Source organism: Poecilia reticulata, chromosome 22 (genome assembly GCF_904066995.2).
Source record: "Poecilia reticulata chromosome 22, P_reticulata-male-v2, whole genome shotgun sequence".
Classification (NCBI taxonomy): Eukaryota; Metazoa; Chordata; class Actinopteri; order Cyprinodontiformes; family Poeciliidae; genus Poecilia; species Poecilia reticulata.
Genome location: NC_088851.1, coordinates 1,176,390 through 1,189,523, shown reverse-complemented (window position 1 = coordinate 1,189,523; position 13,134 = coordinate 1,176,390).

Genomic DNA, 13,134 nt, shown 5'->3' with positions numbered 1-13,134 from the left:
TTATTTCTGTCTCAAGTGGAGGAGTTTAATTATCTGGGGATCTTGTTCACGAATGAGGGAAGAAGGGGACGGGGGATCGACAGGCGGATTGGGGCAGCGTCTGCCGTGAAGCAGGCGCTGTACCTGTCCGTCGTGGTAAAAAGAGAGCTGAGTCAAAAAGCGAAGCTCTTGATTTACCGGTCGATCTACGTTCCCACCCTCATCTATGATCATGAACTTTGGGTCATGACCGAAAGAACGAGATCACAGGTACAAGCGGCCGAAATGGGTTTCCTCCGCAGGGTGGCTGGGCTCTCCCTTAGAGATAGGGTGAGAAGCTCGGTCATCCAGGAGGGACTCAGAGTAGAGCTGCTGCTCCTCCATGTTGAGAGGAGCCAGTTGAGGTGGCTCGGACATCTGGTCAGGATGCCTCCTGGACGCCTCCCTGGTGAGGTGTTCCGGGCACGTCCCACCGGGAGGAGGCCTCGGGGAAGATCCAGGACACGCTGGAGGGACTATGTCTCTCGGCTGGCCTGGGAACGCCTTGGGGTTCCCCCGGAAGAGCTGGAAGAAGTGGCTGGGGAGAGGGAAGTCTGAGCCTGCTGCCCCCGCGACTCGACCCTGGATAAGCGGAAGACGATGGACGGACGGACGGATGTTTATTTCTTCAATGTTATTTTTCATGTCAGTGTTAATGTCATGGTGGTGTTCAGTGACTCCATGACACTTTCAATTTGACTCATTAGGATTTGATTGAGAACCAGATTTGTTCTTTGTAATTTCTGTCCAGTAAAACTATTAATCTATAAATCAATAGACAGGTCTATATAAAGATATAATCCATGTTTCTGTCTCATATTTGTATGGCATTAAAAGGACCTGGAACTTTGTTTTTCCAATGAAAGCTCTGGTTTGCACAATAAATGCCATGTGAGTGAAATTTTATGGATGATACTCTGATGTCCCATTCTCCTGAAGGCAGCACAGAGCTGCACCAACAGAAACCAACAGAAACACTGAAAAGAAGAAGAGTTATGATTAATGTAGTTACAGTTATATCCATGTTTTAATGTTGCAGAGCTCAGTCGTTTTGTAAATAGTTCAAAGTTTAAACTGGTATTGTTGTACATCTTTTATCTGGTCAAAGAATAAGAATATTGTTTCCACTCTGATTGGCTGCTGTTAGGCCCACCAATTTTAAGTTGAATGTTCATTGCATTTTTTGTAGACGCCAGTGAAAATAATTTCTATTCCCATGGCTTTTTTGTTTTCTGGGAAATTATTTTTGATGATAAATACAGAAACAAGCATAAAAATCAAAACATTTACAATAGTGATAGTAATATTAATAATAAAATAATGTCAGTGCAAAGTAGCCTACAAATTCTTTGGTGGGGGGCGGTGAGGGACCTGGATAAAGGCTAGGGGGGCGCTGGCCCAAAAAAGGTTCAGAAACACCGATTTAGACAAATCAAAGCATTTGCCATACAGGCTAGTCATGTCTGCCACACAATAACTTACACATTTCCTGATGCCGAAGCACCACTTTACTTCCATTGTTGAAAGAGCAGTAGTGTGCTCTCCCTGTCCTGGCTAATAGATGTTATTCAATTAATTTGTTTACCATTGCTTCAGCTTTATTATTCTCTGCTGTAAATGCCAGTTTTAAAATGGATGAGGGTGTTTGTTTATATAAGCATCAATTTCAAAAATTGTGATTTCAAACAATAATTGTCTTAAGACATCAAGACACCACAAAAATATTTCTTTGCTAAACACCTTCAAAATATCTGTTTCATATAACAACTGAAGAATTATCAATGTCCACATACCAGCCAGCGTGAGCTACCCAGGTGATGGCTGCTCAGTCAGCTGAAGCTTCCCATTGTTTAGGTTCACACATGTTTCAGTGCATTTCTCCCTGTGTTTAGCCAACAGTTGTAGCATTCTCTTTATTGTTCCTGGTGTGTCTCCAAAAAACTCCCTGCAATACTTTAAAAAAATTAAAAAATCCAATCACATTTTTCTTTTTTTTTTATACTTAAAGAAAAATCTCAAGGTACGTACAGTGTGCACAGCCGTACAGCTGCAGGGGCTACTGCAGAACGTGGCTGGTGTCCATCAGAGCAAGGATTTTCTTCAGTGTTCTCCTCTCTGCCACTGTTGGCAGCCTTGTGCCGACCACTGGAACGGCCCACCTGATTTGTTTCTCCAAGGAGAAATAGCGATAAAGCAACAAAATACATACATTTGGAGTGATATAGCTATGTCTTTAATTTATCACAGTGCAGAAGTCACAATAACAACAACTTCATAATTTATAAACAAGGCTAAAAGTAAAGGCTCTATTATCGAGCTTTTGACACAATTTGTTTTCAGAAAAAGCAAATAAATTGATTTGACTTTCCAGAGTAAAAGAGTTGAGACAAAAAGTTGTGTTAGTGAGCAAACTTTTATCAAAAGAACCAAATGACACTGAGTTACCCTTTTGGCCCTTTCAAAGCTATTTAAAACTGATTTCAGGCATAAAATCTATTCACTAAACCCCTCAGCTGCATGTCGAGTGGGGGTCAGAAGCTGAATTGTTGCATACAAAAAGGAGAAAATTCCATAAAATGAGTTTAGGAAAAGCCAGTTGAAATGAGACAGAGTGACCTTAAATATTTCAGGTGTGTCTGGAAAGATTAAGGTGGAATATGTTATCAAATTTACATTCACATCATCACAAAGCTCCCCTGTGTCAGTGTAGATTCTCAGTTATCCAGGTCACAAGCTGGATCTCATTTCCTCTTACTTTTCTTTTTTGCAATATGCAGGATTCAGGTTAACAGTACCAATGCTAAATATACACTGAACCAGTGCAATTTATTTTAAACTTTGTAATGATTCTGATTTCACAGAACACTGTGAAATCCACTATATGGTGTCCCAAGAGGTGACAAAAAGAAGCTGCATAAGTTGGGGAATGTATATAACAGTTACAGTGCAGTCTTTCTACACTTTCCATTTGTATGCTGAAAAAATATCTTCAGTGGGGTTAAAGAATGAAGAGCAACGTGAGAGGAACTCCATCAGAATCCTGTTGTGGATCATAAATCATTACCTGATGATTTTGGAGTGTTGGAAACTGGCATTATGTCCTTAGACTCTACTGCACCTTCGTTTGTTTTGCCTCCTAACAGAGAAAGTGGCAAAACGGCCTCACTATTCTTCCCTTTCTTCTCTGTCTGTTGACTCCATCCAAATCCATGTGTCCTTCTATTGTCAGAAATTTATTACTGTGTTGTTCTCCAGGTTTAAACACTATACTTGTCCGCTCATGGTTCATGACAGTTCCCGTGCTCCACTGTGTCTATTATTGGGGATTTGATTCTCCAGCTCCACCTCATTTTCTTCATCTTTTTTACAGGTTCTTCAGGATCGTAATAAATACCAAGTTAATTTTTTCTTCCTTTTTGTTATTTGTTTCACTGGGAAGAGGCACGTTTTATAATCTACCATAATCCTTTTATTTATACTGTTCAAATGTTGTTTTTTTGCTTTCTGCATTAATGATAGGTCTGATTGATAGTGAATAGTTTCACTTGAGTCGTTATTACATTTGATGGTGCTAAAAGCTTGGTTTTGTTATGACCACGATGTGCAATGTTAGCTAACATGGATTATTATTTTGCATAGATCAGGCTGGAGATCTCTGACACCTGCTATGTGCTAATGCTAATATCGGTTGTCAATTTGAATAAATGAAGACCGCCTCTGAATTCAGAGCTGGTGTCTTGTGGTTTGTCTGATCACCTAACAAAATGGCAATCAGACAAACTCAGAAGTCCACTGGTCACACAAGGTCCTTCAATCTATTCCAGAAAATTGGTAAATCATTGGTTGATATAATGCTCCAGATATTTACCTAAATTGTAGAAACTCAGGACTCACCTGTGAGCAATGACCAATTCGGGACAAATTTAGAAAAAACTTCTAATTCAATTAAATAGCTATAATCCTATACAATATGTAAGAGCCATAAAGCAGGAAAGATAGAATGTGGAAAAGTAAATTTTATAGTTGCCGTTTATATTTTATATAATTCTTAATTCATCTTGTTATGTAGTTTTAGTTCTAAGAAAATTATTGATATGAAAAATGCTTGACGCTCCCTTGTAGTGACGTAATGGAGAACGTGCAGTGCCATATTAGTCAGAGCTGTACGAGAGCATATAGTTTTCTTAATGTGCGTGCAAATGACTTGTAACTTCTTTATTTTTTAAGTAAAGACATCTAAACCTAAAGAACTCGTCATGTTGTGCGAGTGAAGAAGTTATTGTGTCTGCAGCTCTGAGTGGTTTCTTTTAAAAAACCGAAGAAAGAGTGCCACTTCACAATGAAATTAAATGTTGTGGAAGGTCAAGACTATTCCACAGAAACGCATATACATTTTGACCAACATGACAAAAGCAATTGAAAATGTAGGAAAAAGCAGAGAATTAATTGTACATATTTAGTAATATGTACAATCATGCTAGTGCAAGATGTAGAAAATCAATTGCAACTTGGTCAAAGGAACTGGAAACTGCTTTTTCTATGTGCACAACTGACAAATTGATTTGAAGATTTTTGAGAATTTCAGTTCTGTTTTGAGAAATGCATCAAAGTGACTGAGAAAAACTAACAATTTTTACTGTAAAGCTTGAGTATTTTGTTAATACATTCTGGGTATGATTCCAAGGGAAGGTGTTTATTCTTAATGTGTTTGCATTGCTTGCTAACTGCATTCATTGTTCTATAAAATCACACTTGACTCAGGTGCATACCTGATGACACCCCAGACGAAGCAGCATGCAACTTCTGCAACTTTCCCTTTATCGCCTACAGCACCTTCATCCTTTAGAGGTCAGCCTTTATCATCAGCAGCAGCAGCCTCTCCGCTACTGTCTTTCCCAGCATCAGCCTAACCCTTCGGTCTCTGGGGTTACCAGCTCCTCCTCTCTGCGAAGGATTTCTTTCTTCCTCATGTGGTGGCCTGCAGATGTTCTGGTCCCTCTCGCTGCTCTTCTCAGTTTTTGCCTTAACAGCTCTTTTGTGGCTTCTGGACTTCCCATCTGGATTTTATTTAGGGGTATCAGAGTTAAGGAGGTTGAACAAATACCCATGCCACACTTTTTTGTTTGAAAAGCACATCAAACTAATCTTGGAAAAGTCTAGAATTGTCCCCCCCAAAAAAAATAATTGAAGAAATGTTTGCATTTAAATAATATCAATATGAAAAGTCAAAAGAAACAAAGAACTAACTAAATCCACCATTTATCTCAGAAAAAAAAAAATTAATTTTTAGGTCCCCCCCTACCATTGTTAGAACAATGGTTCAGTCCAAAGTGTAGGAGGAGCAACAGCAGCGCTGAATGGCACAGGCTCGTTAGAGCCGCTGAAGTGAGGAGCTAGCTATTAGCTGCGGGTCTGTAGCACAAACATAAAAATCTTCAAGAAAGAAAATAATTAAAAGACATGTAACACGTTTCATTTACTTTCACTGATCAATAAGAAGAAACACATTAACAATAAAGATCAGACTGCAGTTCGTTATTTTTTACCTTGGCTGAATCATGATAAGCTACTAGCAAAACTGCTACACTGCTTTCATAGACTTAAGCTTTTTTGTCAAAGGTAGCAAACATCTCATTAATATTTAGCTCTTTAACTTTTAGTTAATTAGAAGAGCTTGAAACGGGAGGAGGGGCTGAGCAAGTGGACCCAGCTCAGAGTGTGGGAGCCGAGGACAGAAGAGAGAACAGATAGAAAAAGCAGAAAGCTGCCTTTATTTCTCACTGTCTTTGATGTAGAGCCTTTAAAATCACGACATAAAATCTGAATATTTTTCTACATAAACCCTGGTCCTTTAAATGTTAAGTTTAAGTTATAATACCCCCCAGATATCCATTTTAATCTACCTGTTGGTTCTCTGTCACACAGCACATGGCAAAACTAAAAAAGGTTTAAAAATAAAGCAACTTAACAAGTTATAATTTAAATAGCCTATAACTTGTATTGGGAGCCATTTCAAAAAATCTATGTTTATGAGGAATTTTATTAAGAGCAGTTATTCATTAAAGATTTTTTATTTAGAATATTAAAATTTTGTGAAGGTGTAGTGTGACCGGTGGATTTCTGCGTTGTGTGTGTTGTGTGGTGATCAGACAAACCACAAGACATCAAGAGGTGGTTTCCGTTTATTTAATCTGTCAATCGGGAGATATTAGCATTAGCACCTAGCATGTGCTCCAGTTCTCCAACCCGATCTCTCCCCAGTGGAACGAATAACAAAAGGGCCTGCGCTAACGTACCTGTCAATCGGGAGATATTAGCATTAGCACCTAGCATGTGCTCCAGTTCTCCAACCCGATCTATACAAAATAATAGTTAGCATGCATCAAATGATATAAAGGTGTAATAGCAACTCAAATGAAAATATCCAAACACTTATCATTAATACAGAAGGAAAATAAACATTTGAACAATATAAATGAAAGGATTACAATAGATTATAAAACTTGCCTCTCCCCAGTGGAACGAATAACAAAAGGGGAGAGGAAATTAATAACTTAATATTTATAATAGTCCTGGAGGACCCTGAACAAAAGAAGAAGAAAATAAGGCGGAGTTGGAGGACCAAACCCCTTATAGTAGACACAGAGGAACACAGCAACCGTCAAGTAGAAGCAGACAAATACATAAAATAACACATTTTGTGGAAATATAAAACTATTAATATAGACCCAGTTACATTCACCCCCCTAGATTTACACAAAATTATAAAACCATAAGGAAAATAGACAAACAAACAAACAAAAACCATTCAACACAGGCCAAAAATCACCACAGCCAACTGATAAAGTCGGCAGAAGAGCCATCTAGTAAAAGATTAAGAGGTGACAGAAACCTATCAGACAGGATGCGGTGCCCTATACACCACACCGTTTTGGCCAATGACAATATTCAGAAATAAAATTGTGCACATGCCATCCACGTACTCAACAAAACACTTGCCTAGAAGCATAACAATCAGGTGACCAAAGATGAAGTACTGGGAAAAACAAACAAACAAATGAGAGAAAAAAAATAAAAAATTACACAGCCGTAATAGGAGGTTTAACTTTTTGACTCTCAAAAACAGACTCAATCTGGGCCATAGACTCAATCAACCTACACACTGGCTTAATAATCCTGCCAAGACGCGTAGTCACTCTGTGACCTAATCCCTGAAGGTCATTCAAGTCCCTTGGATGACTATGTGACTCAATGGAAGGGATTGAGGGAGCACCTGCACCAGCCCACCCAAGGGGGGCAGAAGACTTCCCATCAGAAGAGGGTAAGTCTTCGCTCCCACATGACGACTGTGCCTGAACCCAGGATGCCGTACGGGCTTCTGCAGACTCACTGGCACAAGGAGGCATACCAGGCACAAGGGTGTCAGCTCCTCTTTCCGAGGTAGAGGTATCGGGCTCCCCAGGGGCAGCAACAAAACTAACAGAGTGCTGCTCACCCAATGAAGGGTCCAAAGGCAAGAAGTTGACCTGGAGTAGGAGGTTGCGATGAACTGTCTTTTCACGTCCTGTCGAATCCCTGATCTTATAAACGTTGAGGCCGGGTTTAGAAGCGACCACCTCAAAAACTGTAGACTCCCATTTATCTGACAGCTTACGTTTCCCTCTCGCGCCCTTGTTTGCCAACAGCACCCGGTCCCCCACCAACAGAGGTAAGCCCCTGACCCTTTTGTTGTACTGCCTTGATTGATGTCTCTGCTCAGAAGCACTGTGTTCTTGAGCCAGGGCCATAGCAGAATGTAAATCATCCATGAGTGACTTGACATAGGCATTGTAATCACAAACTGTGTCATCACGAAGAACACTCTTGAAAATGAGATCAACCGGTAACCGTGGGACCCGTCCAAACATCAGGTAAAAAGGTGCAAACCCAGTCGTTTCATGTACAGTACAATTGTACACAAATGTCATCGACTGAATCATTTGTGGCCACTTCTGCTTCACTCTAGGAGGCAGAGATCTCAACATGCTCCCCAAAGTTCGGTTAAACCTCTCCGTAATGCCATTGCCCATGGGGTGGTAGGGCGTAGTGTGTGATTTCAGAATCCCACCCATATCCAATAATTCTGCCACCAACTCACTCTCAAAGCTTGGGCCCTGGTCAGAGTGTATGCGCTGAGGGAAACCATATATGCAGAAGAAACCCTCCCACAGCTTCTTTGCCACACTCTTAGCTGACTGGTCATGACAGGTGAAGGCATGTGCCAACTTAGTAAAGTGGTCAGTGATTACAAGCACATCCACAGACTTGTTGTGACTGTCTTCAGCTGACCAGAAATCAATGCACACTAACTCAAGAGGAGCACAGGTCTCTATACTCTCCAGTGGTGCCCTGGCAGCTGGCTCAGGGGTCTTACTGAGAACACATCTTGAACACTGCCTTACATAGTTACGCACATCCTTGTCCATATCAAACCAAAAAAAGCGTTGACGAGCCAGCGACAAAGTGCGCGGCTGGCCTTGGTGACCGGCGTTGTCATGTATGCCAGAAAGTACCACTGACCGAAGGGACTCTGGTACGACAAACTGGAAGCGCTTGTGTTTCGTCAAGGGATCTTTTGTGACACGGTAAATAATCCCATCCAAAAACACAAGTCTATCCCACTGCTTCAAAAGTTTCACGGTCTGCTGACACTCGTTGTGGCGTTCACGTCTAGAAGGCCTCCGCTTCCTGGTCACATAATGGAGAACCCTGGAAAGCGTGGCATCACGCTCCTGTTGAGACTGAAGCTCCGCCTTGGATAGCACAGAGGAAGCATCAACATTAGAAACAACAACTGATGGCAAGTGGTCAGCTAGGGACGTGGCACGGTGTCTAGGCGCCACTTCCCAGTTGCTGATGGATGATAACACCGAAGAGACATCATCGTCAGACATGGAGACATTGACAGCCGTTGAGAACGGTAAGTCAACCAAAGACTGGGGGTGGCAAGTCAGATGAAAAGCTGCCTGCACAGACTCATCCTTCACATCACAGGCCTGCTTCAATAGCTCAGCATAGGGTTCTGCCAGCACACGTTCAGCCAGTGACTTGACAAATGGTCCTCTGCTCAGAGCATCCGCCACAATATTCAACCTGCCCGGAACATACTTGATGTCAAAGGTGTATGGAGAAAGCTTGGAGACCCAGCGTTGCTCACAAGCATCCAACTTTGGCTTGGTCAGAATATACGTGAGAGGGTTATTGTCGGTCCAAACAGTGAATATATGACCCTTGAGCCAGTGACTGAATTTATCACACACTGCCCATTTAAGAGCCAAAAACTCAAGTCTGTGAGCGGGGTACTTGGCTTGGCTACGACTGAGAGACTTGCTAGCAAAAGCAACTGGTCGTGCCCTCTCCTCACCCACCGGTACCTGAGAAAGAACAGCACCCAGACCATCAGTGGAAGCATCTGTGGAAAGGATGAAAGGCCTGTCAAAATCCGGGTGTGCCAAAACCACAGAATTGAGGAGTGCATGTTTCAACTGCACAAAGGCTGCCTCACACTCAGGGGTCCAATCAAGTGGTGTCAGTTTCCTGAACGCCCCAGGTCTCACATGATGACTGATGCCCTTGTGTCTCCTCTTCTGGCCTGCAGTCAAGGCAAAAAGTGGTTTGGCAATACGAGAACATGCAGGGATGAAATGTTGGTAAAATATTACCATCCCAAGAAATGATCTAACCTTCTGCTGAGAGGGAGTGTGACCATCAGCCTCCATTAGATCTGCCTTTGTGAAGCCAGTTATTACTCTCACCTTCTCCTCATCAACAGAGACACCAGATGCACTCACAACATGTCCAAGAAATGCCACAGACCGTCTCAGGAAGTGACACTTTTTCTGAGAGAGTTTCAAGTTGCTGGACCGCAGCCGGGAGAATACAACCCTCAAACGGTTCAACGACTCCTCTTCAGAAGACGCGAACACCAACAGGTCATCCAAATAGCAGAGGAGACTGGAGAAGTTTAAGTCACCAAAGATACTAAGCATCATGCGCATGAACGATGCAGGACTGTTACAGAGACCTTGAGGGAGACGGTTATACTCGTATAGGCCAAGTGGTGTAGTGAAGGCCGTGAAACGTCTGTCGGACTCATGCAGAGGCACGTTGTAAAACCCAGAGGTCAGATCCATGGTGCTGAAGAAGGCATTCCCGCCCAGGGCAGCAAGACAATCAGCTTGGTGGGGCAGTGGATGTGCATCTTTAACTGTCCTAGCGTTAAGCCAACGGAAATCAGTACATATTCTCAAGTCGCCATTCTTCTTCCACACCAACACCAAGGGTGAAGCATATTCACTGATCGACTTACTGATTATGCCTTTCATCTCCATCTCTGATAACACTTCTCTTAACACTTGATATTGCGCTGGGGGCACCCTGCGGAAAGGCAACCTGAAGGGGCGAGCGTCAGATAGATGGATCCGATGGACAAACCCTTTTGCTTCCCCACAGTCCAAATGGTCCTTGGAGAACACATCCTGGAAGCTCAACAACAGATCAGCCAGCTTCCTCCTCCACTCATCGGACACTTCACAACCCTCTAAGTCCACGTCACCAAGTCCACAGTCCTTTAGCATCTGCACAGGATCTGATGATTCACATCCCAGAGAGAATGAGGAAGTAGCCTGGCTTGACTGCACCATGCATGGGCCCGGAGTGACAGGAAAGTCCTCAACGGCCACACATGGGAACACATCAGCCAACTTACTATTGCGGCGCAATATAAGAGGTTTATCAGTGGGATTAAGAACCTTCATGGGAACCCAACGATCACCCCACATCGGTGTAATAACCCGACCAACCAAGATGTTTTTCGGTGTGGAGCGAGCTGAAGTTGGTTCTACAACGACAGTGCTCCCAGGTGACACAGGAGCAGAGGGAGGAAGCCTTCCCCAAACAATGTATTCCTTTCGAGGCAGCAATGTAACGGCTTGCTGCAATGTCACAGTACCCACCTTATCGGGTACCTCTGGGCTCAGCCACCGAGAGGTGCAACTCAGCAACTGGAGGAACTGTTCACAATCAGGGTCAGTTGTATGAGAGGACACCATCTCCCAGTATTTCCCATCAGATTTCATCTTCTGGATTACTGGTCGAAGCACATTTGTGCCAATAATCAACTCATCCCTCTGACCAGGGACAAGGAACATTGGCACTAGACACTTAAGACCGTAGAGCTCTATGTTCAGCTCATAAATGCATTTAGGTCGTGTAATGAGTCCACCACAACCAACAAGGACAACTTTTTCAGGGACAGGTTGTGGAGACAGGACAACACCTGCCGCTCTCAACTTAGCCTCTCCCATTTCACTAAGTGTACATGACATGCTGCCCGAGTCCAGCATCCCTCTCAGTGACGTCTGGCCACCAATCGACACAGGAGCATAAAACAACTCACTAGCTTCCTGAACTCTTTGTGACCCAACCAAAATTATTGTTTTCTCTTCGGGGAAGCTTTTACAACAGTCAACATACACAGAGTGTGGATTACCAGAATTTGTGAGGGTGTTGTTTACAATGCCCATGCTGCCCCTCTCATCACACAGGCTGGTCAGTTTAAATCAACATGTGAAGCAGCATTTGAGGATCTCTGTCCCACTGCCTGCCTGCAGTCACGTTTCACATGTCCTGGCTCAAAACAGTGAAGACATAACCTGAATAGTCTGCAATGTGAATGTGTGGAGTGTTCGCTGGATCCACAGACTCGACATCCTCGGGGCTGTATGCGTCGAGGAACCTGAGATCGACCCGCTGTCTGTTGACCGGTAGCCAGTGACGCATTACACAGAGAGAGAACCTTGTCAAACATGGTCACCATCTGTTGAGTAACAGGTTCGGTAGCAATAACACTGGACACCTCAGTGGGCTGCTGGGTTGTCATAAGGTTTTGTGATGTGTCGGCACAGTCAACAGCCTGTGTATTTGCCACTAAGCCCTTGACCTTCCTCACACGATCATCCAGGCGCTGCTGGACCTCAGCTGCCGTCCACTGTTCTGGTGGTTTCATTTGAAATGACAAGGAAAGGGTGGGGTCAGGACAGTGGCTGATAAACATCATCACAACCTCTGCATTAGGGTCCTCCACACATTTACCGCGCCTGCGGAGGCACTCAACCACAGCATCAATGGACTTATTAAGACGGATCCAATAGTCCATAGCATCCTCACCAGCCTTTGGAACAGTACCATAAAAGTCTCTCATTGGCAAGTTGGAACATGTGAGTTCACTGAAGTGGTGCTTCAAGACATCAAACACAGCATTAATTAACCCACCTCCACACAGTTCAGGGCGGCACCGCAAAGAGACTTTCACCATATCACGGGCTTTGCCTGTTAATCTCGACATCAGGAGCCCATATTGTTCTTCTGGTGTCTCACAGTTAGCCCTAGATAGGTAACACCTCATCAGATCCTCCCATTCTTGAATGGAAAATGTGTCACTATTGTCACCTCTGAAGAACGGAGGGGCTTTGGCTTCAGACTGCACCACAACCTTAACATGGGGGGACTCCAGTAGAGTAGGAGACCCGTTATTAGCAGGGTACTCCCCGGAGTGGCTGGCCTGTTGCATGTTGCACAAGTTAGCTGTAATATTATCTCCAATTTGTTTTGCCAGGTCAGATATTAAACCACTGAGTGCCTCTTGTGCAACATGTGTAGGCTGTGAATCAACCAGAGGAACTGGAGTGGAGTTTGCAACAGGTACAAACTTTGTTTTTATCGCAGACTGGTCAACTGTGCATTCATTGTGACCAGGTGCCACAGGCCTACCCCTCCCAAAACACAGCGAAGCATTGTGTGAATTTTTTGCTGGACCAAAACTGACACTGTTTCCAACATATTCAAGTTCAGGCAGATTTGCATAAGACATGTCTGAGAATTGTAGCAAAGCATACAGATAAGATGAATAAAATAAAATAAAATAAAAAAATTAGAATAACGATTTTTTAAAATAATTCACACATCCAGAACAAATGCGGAAAGAAAGGAGAAAAAAAGAAAAGAAAAAACCTGTTTTAAATGGAAAACTTACTGTTCTGTTTTTTTTTTTTTTATTTGTCGATTCCGAGCGGCTTG